The 11,080-nt window shown below is 34.2% G+C and overlaps 1 protein-coding gene across 1 annotated transcript in view; it reads right to left on the bottom strand.

The window, feature by feature from the left end:
• The window catches only part of LOC106459415 (LIRP-like), a 10,790-nt gene extending 10,224 nt beyond the window's left edge, over positions 1 to 566 (bottom strand). Inside the window, exon 1 of the mRNA XM_013919035.2 lies at positions 441 to 566. The gene's annotated coding sequence lies outside the window, so the exon portion shown is untranslated. The remainder of the gene's footprint in view (positions 1 to 440) is intronic.
• Positions 567 to 11,080: the final 10,514 nt, after the last annotated feature.

The following is an 11,080-nucleotide window of genomic DNA, read 5'->3' as shown; positions in this document are numbered from 1 at the left end:
ACAGTATAACATAAAGTTATACCAAATATAGAAAAACAGTAATTTAGCTGCTTTATGTAATGCATAGTAAAACATAAAGTTATACCAAATATAGAAAAACAGTAATTTAGCTGCTTTATGTAATGCACAGTAAAACATAAAGTTATACCACAAGAAAAAAAAGTGAAAAAAAGAGTGCAATAATTTTGCTAATCTTCACCACAAGCGTACACAGTTTTCTCATACTTGTTGAACTATATTACTTAGATTTGGAAACTAACAAGGTACTAAGTTTCAGATGCTAAAGTATTACCTAGAAATTAAGTCACAATCTCTCCTCTGGATTACTTAGAAATTTGTAGCTCTTAAATTGGAAGATTTATTTCATAAACCTTTTGGATTCTCTACTTATTTATGGCAGCAATTTGAGAAATTGGAATCAAATAAACGGAGACACTTACCCTTGAAGTTTGGTAGTTGGTGGACTGTTAAGGTCCTAGGGTGCAATGCAGTGTTGTGTCGGACGCAAGACAGGAAGGGGCCAGGTATTCAGAGACACTTGATTGTTGTTCATAGTTATATAGTGAGAAATATCCTGTGGAGGCGCTGTAGTCGCAGCCCACGCATGGAGTAGCGTGTGTACTGTACCAACGATAGACACGCCGAAAAAACAAAACGGTCACAAACACGTCGAGATCAGGGAAAAAGAAAAAACAAACACATTGATGGAACAGAAAGAAAATGTACGGTAATGTCAAAATAAGGGGATAATCTTATTCTCGATCGTAAACAGACCACGTGTATTTGATGGAGAAGCTAAAACACATTTTTTATTCTTTTGATACTGATTCTCCTAAAACCATATAATCTAAATCTAAAACAACATCCTGAAATCTAAAAACAGAAAATTATATTTTTCTCGTTTTAGTGGGAACTTATTCAATTCACAAAGTTTTGTTCAGTCGCATGTGTATAAAGAGGCAGAACATAATCCAAACTCATAGTTATTTAGAACTAATATACTAACTGGAGAAACGTAGAAAAAAAGCACGTTATATTAGCGACTTTAAGTTCATGGTCAGTTTCCGGCCCAGAAGGTTAATGCAATGATCATCGCTAGTAACAGTAACAGAGTCACTTGTCCGTTTACAGTTTTATATTTCAGAACTGTTGTTTGGTTATAGGAGCAGTTAAAACTCTGAAATGTTTGTCTAGGTCTTATATTATTTATAGATAATTTGTAATTTCAGTTTTATCATAAAATCCACAAACACTTAGAGCTGCAGCTAGGGGCGGATTTAAGTCAGATGGGTCCTAGAGCGATAGAATACAATTTGTCACACCCCCGTAATAAATACAAGTGCATACAATGCATAAACATTTCAAAATGTATTTTCGTTGGGGGCTCTCAAGCGGTCGGGGCCCTGGTGTAGCTGATTCTTCTGCCCCACCCTTAATATGGCCCTGACTCAACTTACAAATAATTATGCTGGCGTATTTCAATTGCACTGAATAGTCCTTTAAAAACTGACAAGCCGATTTACACTAATAATAATTTTAACAGAACTTTAAAAGATCATAGAAAAGTTAAGTTGGCAACACTGCAGAAAATTAACAAACAAAAGCTGACAGAATATTCATTTGTAAATCGTAACGGTTTTTTGTCGTTGTACTTGCATTTTAGCGATCCGCGACAGTTTAGGAAGGCAGCGAACTGGCTCTGGTATCGTAAAAGTTGAGAAACGCTTCTCTAGGAGACATCTCATCAATGTAAACCAGTAACACCGAACTGTGCTTTAAGAGGTTACAAACAAACGTAAACCAATAAAACTGAACAGTGCTTTAAGAGATAAGAAACAAATGTAAACCAATAAAACTGAACAGAAATTTAAGAGGTAAACTAATGTAAACCACTAACTATGAATAATGGTTTAAGAGATAACAAACTAATGTAAACCAAGTAACAGTGAACAACACTTTAAGACACATAAAACCAAAGTAAACTGATAATATTGAAGAGTTTTTTAGGATATAAAAACAAATGTAAACCACTATATAATGCCAGTAAAACTGAAAACCATCTTAAAAGTTACAATACTACTGAATTACATCTTATCATACCAGTGTAAACTACAAACAATGAGCTGCTGCGTCAAAGTTATATTATTAACGAACACCTGAAATACAGAACTATGTTTACGATGTCGTTATATTAATAACACTAATATCTAGAAGTGTGTTTTGCAGTTGGTACGTGACGCATAGGATATTTGTGTGTTACAGTTCATCATATTCCGTATGTTGCCATAAGGGGCGTGACTACTGAATAACCTTGAATTGAAAAGAACCGGTTATACTGACTTGTTTCAAAAATCTGTTACATGACTGCAAAACAAGCAGCACAGACTAATTTGGAGAGTTGTCTGCCCAATGTGAACCTGAATTATGCTTGGAAAGCTATTATGATGATGTAAACCAGAAAGACCGTGTTTTGAACAAGATTATATATGTGTGAACCGGTAATATTAGGTCGTCCAGAAATTAATGTCGCTTTTCTTTTTTGATGAAAAAAACCCGAACAACTTATACATCAAACAAAACATTTATTAAATGAAATAGTCTCCATTCTTATCGATGATACTTTTCCATCTTACAGTCAAGTTGTTAATGTCATTATTAAAGAAATCACTTGGCTTTGAACCAAAAAACATGTCGATGTCTTCTTTAACACCTTCCACATTTTCATACGTTTTCCCGTTATGATGGTATTGCAGTGAATGAAAAAGATGGTAATCTGATGGTGCCATATCTGGAAAATATGGTGGGTGGGGGGAGAACTTCCCAACCCAACTCCATAATCTTGTTTTGCGCCAAACGTGCCACATGTGGATGTACATTGTCGCGTAGGAGAACACCTTTCAGATTGACGAGTGAAAGGCGTTTCTAATGAAGGGCTTGATTTAAACGTACCAGTTGCTGACTATAGATCTCTGCATTGAGAATTCGTTGTGGTTCCAAATTCGTCTTAATATAAGGTGCTCAACCATTGTAGTACAATCTAAAATTATGTTGTTTTAGAAAATGTAGTTCGTGAATTGGAAAAAGATTTAATTCTTTTAAACTGTGCGTCTAAACAGTCGTATTTAATGAGAATGAACGTTTGTTTTGCAATACATACAATATATTTAGTGAGAATGAACCTTTGTTTTGCACTACATACAATATATTTAGTGAGAATGGACGTTTGTTTGGCAATACATACAAGATATTTAGTGAGAATGAACGTTTGTTTGGCAATACATACAAGATATTTAGTGAGAATGAACGTTTGTTTTGCAATACATACACGATATCCTAACAACTTTTTCTGAACACAGAAATTAATTTTCTAAAATATAAGTGTAATGTACAAATGTTTTCTAACAACGTTTTATAAAACAAATACAACTTGAAAGTTTAGTTCAGCAAGTACCAGTAAAGCTGCATTTAGCCTGTTGTGTGGAAAACAATATCCAAACCAGCAAAGTTGAAATTCGGAATTTTACATCTAAAACCACAAATTCCACTTCATTAAAGAAGAAAACCGAAACTTGTATATAATGAACATGAAAGATAAACATTTATATTTTGACACTTTAGTTTTATTATACATAAATATAGTCAGATGCAGAAGTAACACAAAACAAATACTGAGTAGACCAGAACTACAGGTGTTAGTAGTTTCATCAATAAGTGTGTTTGGCATGTGCTGTGAAATTAATTCCAAATTAAACCATCTACAAATAATGGTAGAAACATCTTGCAAAGTGTAATTTTGACAGTTACGTAATTATAACTCGAAAGATAGTTTAATTAGCTTGTCTTTTTGAGCAATTACTCGTTCAAAATAATTTCTTGAAGCAGAATAGTTTTCTATAGAAATGACGTTTACCGTCAGGTTTACTCTTATAACGAGTATGTCACACGAAGGCTCATATGTTGTGAACAGCTGTAATACCACTCACCTAAACGCCAACAAAAACCAGGATGAGCAGAAATTCGTTAATTATGAACGAAATCATTGAGGTTTATCGTATTCGCATTGTCGTAATTCCCCACTACTTTACTGAGTCAAAGTTTCGTTGTTATGGCTGTTTCGAGCTGATGTCATGGAAACTTACATGCGTGTAATTTTCATTGTGTATTATTTTGTAAGTTTATCAGTTTTTCTTTCCTTTATATAAGCCACTTCGTACTCTGCGGTAAAGCATTGGGCTTATATTGCTAACATTCGGGGTTCGATCTCCACGGCGGGAAAAATAGAAAGTCCATTGTACAACTTTGGGCTTAACAACGAAAGAAAAACAAGTTCCTATATAAATATGAATTATGACTTTTCTTGACAAAAGTACTTTCGTTTATTAGATTCTTTTTTTTTTCTCAGATGACTTGAAGTAAAACAGCAAAATGTATATTTCTGTTCACCTGGTTTTTATGCTTGAAACAGAACAGGTGAGAAAAAATAATCCTCAGTGCGGGGGCTCGTTTTATCGTAACAATAGTCTACACTTTTCGGATGAAGATGTTGGTTCTGATAGACATAAGTTGAAGTTTCGGAGCCCGTAAATGTTCTCACGTGTGAGTTTTTCGTTCCCATGACGAACATTAAAGTTTGTTTGTTTATAATTTCGCACAAAGCTATACGAGGGCTATCTGCGCTAGCCGTCCCTAATTTAGCAGTGTAAGACTAGAGGAAAGGCAGCTAGCCATCACCACCCACCGCCAACTCTTGAGCTACTTTTTTTACCAACAAATAGTGGGATTGACCGTCACGTTATAACGCCCCCACGGCTGAAAGGGCGAGCATGTTTGGTGTGACGGGGATTCGAACCCGCGACCCGCAGATTGCGAGTCGAGCGACCTAACCACCTGGCCATGCCGGGGCCCGAACATTGAAGCTTCCTGTTTTCGATATGTTGTGTTTTTTGGCTCAACAATTTCGCAGTGTAAACATTTTCATATTTCTCTTTGGCAAGGGGAAAACATATCCACTCCACAGCCACTGATCACGTTTAGGAAGCATATTACAGGCAATTCAGTATCGTTATATGTAATTAGATATCTGTCTATCACGTCAAAATTCGCAATGAAACGGCAGTTACTCTGCATGCATTTCATGATCTGTAAATAACCTTCCGCATACCAATAGGTTTCACCAGGCATCCAGTACTGTATTAGGTAGCACATTAAAACGCTAGAAGCCGGGTTTCGATACCCGTGGTGGCCAGAGCACAAACAGTCCATTTTTTAACTTTGTGCTTAACTTCAAACAAACAAAACAAACCGTATGAGATAGCACAACATTTTGTAACTTCCATTACTCTAGGACCGTGTATGGTCCGACGGCTAGCCTGCCGGATTGTTTATCTGGGTGCCCATCGTTCGCGTCACATTACCATAAAAAAAAAAAATCACACTCTGCCTTATAAGGATGACGGTCAAGTCCCACTATTTGATGAGATAAGAATAGCTCAATAGGTGGCGGTGGATGATGTCGAATAACTGCCTTCCATTTAGTCTATCATTTTATAATAACTCTTTAGAAGTTGTGTGTGAATATCCGAAAACAAACAAAACCTCCATTGCTCTAGCGTGTATTTTAAACGAAACTCACTATCAGTTAACTCTATTCCTAGACCAACAAAACATCCTGTAAAACAAACACAGAGTCAACGAAGTGCCTCTTTTAAGTTTTAACATGATAAATATTTTCCTATTTATCGTACAGAAAACAAAACTGATTATTCGATTTACGTATAAACATTCCATGTATTTGCAGCTAAAAATATAATAATCCTTCAACAACAACAACAAAAAACAAAGATTTTGGAAAATTTGTTCAGATATATTAACATCGCTTAAACGCCTCCACGTATTATTCAAAGTTAAGTCCTTTTTTTTTTCTGCAGAAAAGAAACGAAAAACTATAGTAGACTGTTGCTGTACAAATCACTGCACAAAAGAATTGACGTAAATAAAAACATGAGTTACACACGTGACTGAGCAACCCGTATAAAAACAATAGAAAATAAATCAGCGTGAGTAAAATCTAAGTTGACTTGTTTTTGTAGTTTTCGTTTTTTTAACTTTTTCATTCCTAAAAATATTCAATGATTCGAGTTAAATGGGTGAGGTATTTAAAAAACTCACTGTTTTCATACAAAAGTGTTTGCACACTTACACATGACTAAATTAATTGCAACAAAGGGAATACATTTAATCAGTAAACATATATTGAAACGTATTATTCAAATGTAAAAATGTGATTGAAGATGAAAAATAGGAAAAACACTGAAATTATTCCATTGCGTCTTTGATTTGATATTAAGTTTATGTTCAAAAAAAGTTACAAAACTTTATCTCATTTTCCAATTCAAATTTAATGTGCAGATACTATTACTTAGCATTGCCATAACTGTTAACGAGAATTACTTAAAGTGTATAAAGTTTAATTACTATTTTACCCGTCAGACTTTAATGTTCTAAGTTTGTTTACCTGCTGCATTTCTTTAAACCATGTTTTGGTGTTAACTTACTCCAATCTAGATTAACTGTTTTTATTAAACTTGAAAGCTCTTACTTCTTTTACCTGCCACATTTAATTAAATCATGTTCTGGTTTTAACATCCTCTAGTATAGAATTACTATGTTTGAATTGATAGCTGCTACTTAGTATTAAGTTTATTGGGTTATGTCTATAGTAATTTCTAACCGTTTTGTGTTTGTTTTTACCCGTGCTTTTGAAAGAGATTGATTGTCTAGCTAGAAGATCGTGCAATAGTATATTTACATATATATATATTGCATAATTATCAAAATATAGAAGTGAAAGTTGTTGAACATTTTCTGCTTTAACTCTTGTGAGTTTTTCTTCAACCACTTAACCCTTAGTTATTAGTAGTAAAACAAAGTATTTTGTTTGTTGGCGTTCTTGAAGGAAATTTGCTATTTTTTTCTGGATCAAAACATCGACAACTGGCTACCACTTCTCGAATTACAGCTCGATGAAACACAAAATAATTTTCTGTGATACCATATTAAGTCTGCATGGATTAAATGTTGTCTGTGTGGCAAAACAAAAATACTGGTATTGTCAAACACATCTTGTGTTTGCTTGTGTGCTTTATAACGTAAAGCACACACGCAACTAAAGCTTTGGTGCCTGGATAAAATGTCATGCAAAGAAGACCACATTCCGGGGTTACCTTGGGTTATAATAACCCATATTTTATTTATAGCTATTACTTGCAGTAAAACTAATCTTAAGCGCTTCGAATGCAGATAAAGCTAATCAAGATTCCATATTGTAAACATTCGTATCTATGAGTGTGTTATTGTTTTTTTCCCTCAGATTCTTTAAAACCAATACAATGATTGATTCGAAGAGGAAGCTTTTCAAGTAGCGTAAATATACTGATTATCTATTTATTCATTTAGTGGCCTGATGACCTGATGGTTAGTGCGCTCGCCTAGCAATCTGTGGGTCGCGGGTTCGAATCTTCGTCCCATCAAACATACTTGCCCTTTCAGCTGTTGTGTGACGTTATAATCTGACGGCCAATCCCATTATTGTTAGTAAAAGAGTAACCCAAGAGTTGGCGGTAGGTGGTTTTGACAAGCTGTCTTCCCTCTAGTCCATCACAGTTAAATTAGCGACGGCTAGCGTGTATAGCCCTCGAGTAGCTTTACGTGAAATGAAAAACCCAAAACCAAACTAGGGACCTAAGGAAGGGAGTGATTGGAGGAATTTATTTGAAACTAAAGATGTCAGGAAAATTTAAAACTTCAGAAAAATACCTCTTTATAGTGAAAATTTCATCAGAATCCATCAGATAAGATGTTTTTGAAATATATATAGCTTTTACGATAGACATTGGTCGTTGTTGGCTAAAAAAACCAAATAGTTTATATGATTGTAATTTAAGTATGCCAGTATATATATATTTTAATTTGTTACAACTAAAGTAAGTAAAAATCTTTATTTTGAATTTTATAAGATGTTTTAGGATGTTGTATAAAGATAAAACTTCTTACTGTGATAAATCAGTTAATTTATGACGTGTTAAATTAGTAATATATTTTTGTATTTATTTAGTACCTTATCTACAATCACACAATGTATGATATAAAAACATAAAAATACATACTTCAAATCGACAATAGGTTTTTCTACTATGACCCTTTTGCCATTGGCTATTTTCACCCGCTCAAAATAGTCCATGACGCCACCACAGTTGACATGGTTAAACACTATTTTAAGCAATGCATTAAATGTGTGTAGTATTGTAAAATGAATTATTAGTTGATTACTAAGTTATTTATATATGTAAATATATAAATATTTGTCATACATTTATAATTTATTTCAGTTTAAACATATGTGTACATATTTTTGAGAAGTCGCTACATTCAATCTCATTATTAAGTCTGATCGGAAGTCAAATACGTATGAATATTATGTTCTCATTCATATTGTGTGCCTCCCAGTGGCACAGCGGCATGTCTGCGGACTTACAACGCTGGAATCTGGGTTTTGATACCCTTGGTTGGCAGAGCACAGATAGCCCACTGTGCAGCTTTGCGCTTAATTACAAACAAACAAACATTATTGTGTCACTACTGTATCAGTAGGAAAATGTATGTTTCCATTTTAGAGAGAAATTTTGGTGAAGTTACTCATATTTGCTGACGGAAAGAAAATGAACTATGAAAGCAAGGATCTCACAAAAACAAGGCCAGGTGAATGATGGAAACCACCTTTAAACAACTGAGTTATTGTACACATGTTGAGAAACCCGCAGCTTCTGATAACTACTTGAAGTTCTTCAAATACTTAATTTTTTCCCTCATATTTTTAGTAATTTGCATTTGGGAACGCCCCCAGTGCCACAGCGGATTTATAACACAATAGAGGGAAGGCAGCTAGTCATCACCACCCACCGCCAATAGTGGAATTGACTGGAAAATTATAACGCCCCCACGGTTGGAAGGGCGAGGATGTTTGGTGGGACGGAGATTCGAACCCGCGACCCGCAGATTGCGAGTCGAGCTCCCTAACCATCTGGCTATGCCGGGCCCTTCTAAGCTAAGTAAGTATACATATCTTTCAATTGATGTTTCAATCTGATTGTTTACAAAACATTTATAAATTAACATGAATACGTGGTTAGTATATAATTTTTGTTAAACTGAATTGAATTAATAATTAACAAGTGCACAGTACTACTTGGCCTGGAAAAAAATAATCATTGATAATACTTTAACTTCATTTCAAAGAAAAGTGTAGGAATATTGTTCGTAATCTTTTAATTCTGTAACCATAATCTCAAAACATCCGGACAAACTATTCTATTTACAAACATGGGCGTTTAATGTAAGAACCACATCAAATAACCCCTTACGTTAAAGTAATAAGCGTGCTGTCAGTTCAAAGTCCAATTACTATCACTCTCCCAAGATGCAGTATTACAAATTGTTTTTAACGGCCATATCCCCATAGTCATGAAAGTCATTTTTAATAAAGAGTTAGTCATTGATTTGAATAACTTATAGAACGAAACAGAAAGATGAGATGGTTACGATACTTTTACCAAATTAAATTTGTTTTATGATACATAAATAGCACCTGTGTAACTTCAAGATGATCATGCAGCAAGAAACGTAACATGCTAAAGTCAGCACTTCATAAACAAGCTCCTAACAGAAGGTAGTTTTAATTTAAAATAAATATGATCGTTTCCAAAAACTATCACATACTATAGGAATGCACCAATATTTCATTGTGATAGTAATAATAGTTTGAGAAGGTATACAATTAAACCAATTTGTCGGAGGTGGACTGGTGGTTATTTTGTACATTGTAAAACTACATACTATCACGCAATGTTTACATCTGTAACACAGCCAGTAACTTCATAAATACTTCATGTTTACACCAAATGTTATTCCAACTAACAGTAATGTTCCAGAGTAATATCTCTTCGATCTTTTAGTACGCTTTTAACAAAACAAACATACTTAATAGTTGAACACGTAACAGGCAGTTGGTTCCTGTTTATGACGGTGACATAAGTAATCGCTTGAAACTTCGACTATTCAATATTATTGTTAGGGCAGTATACAAAAATCAGCATATAATTATGAAGGATAATTTATATTAAAAAATCTACGGATTTGATAAGTACAGTTACTGTATGAATTTCTTTTTAATATTTAATGACTAAGATGAATATACGCAAGTAATTATTTAAATTTTCATTGGTGCATATTGAACAAATGTTTCATTAACATTTCAGCAAAAAATATTTTGAAATCATTGAAACAATTGTTGGACTTTCATACATTGATAGAGAACCCACTTCTCAAAATCATTAAAACAATTGTTGGACTTTCATACATTGATAGAGAACCCACTTCTCAAAATCATTAAAACAATTGTTGGACTTTCATACATTGATAGAGAACCCACTTTTCAAAATCATTGAAACAATTGTTGGACTTTCGTACACTGATAGAGATCCCACTTCTCAGAAGATTTTTTTTTATTTGTTTGTAATCAAGCACAAAGCTATACAATGGGCTATCTGTGCTCTGCCCACCATGGGTATCGAAACCCACTGGGGGGGAGGGGCTTCTCAGAAGATGTTTGGAAAGTTGGACAAACGGACGTTTCGGTTGTTGGACTTTCATACATTGATAGAGAACCCACTTCTCAGAATCATTGAAACAATTGTTGGACTTTCATACACTGAAAATTAGTAGAAATACTAATGTCCGATGAGAATCCACTGAAGTTAAATGATTTGTAATGTTCGAAATTTGTAAATGCTCCTGGTCAAATATCTGAAGTTTTTCGATTGATAAGCGTTATAACAATCACAGTTATAGCACACTGATTATAGCAAAATAATAACAGATACTCTCTTTTTGGCGCGGCGCGTTGGTTATATTAATAGGCATGTGGAGAGTTTCTAGAAAATTTATACTACGTAACAATACAAAGCTACATTTAAGCGCTTACGTACATACATATATTGTTGATTCTTACTCTCGAGAATCTTCT

Source organism: Limulus polyphemus, unplaced genomic scaffold (assembly GCF_000517525.1).
Source record: "Limulus polyphemus unplaced genomic scaffold, Limulus_polyphemus-2.1.2 Scaffold605, whole genome shotgun sequence".
Taxonomy (NCBI): Eukaryota; Metazoa; Arthropoda; class Merostomata; order Xiphosura; family Limulidae; genus Limulus; species Limulus polyphemus.
The sequence above is the reverse complement of the archived record's forward strand: the minus strand, read 5'-3'. Positions and strand labels throughout refer to the sequence as shown.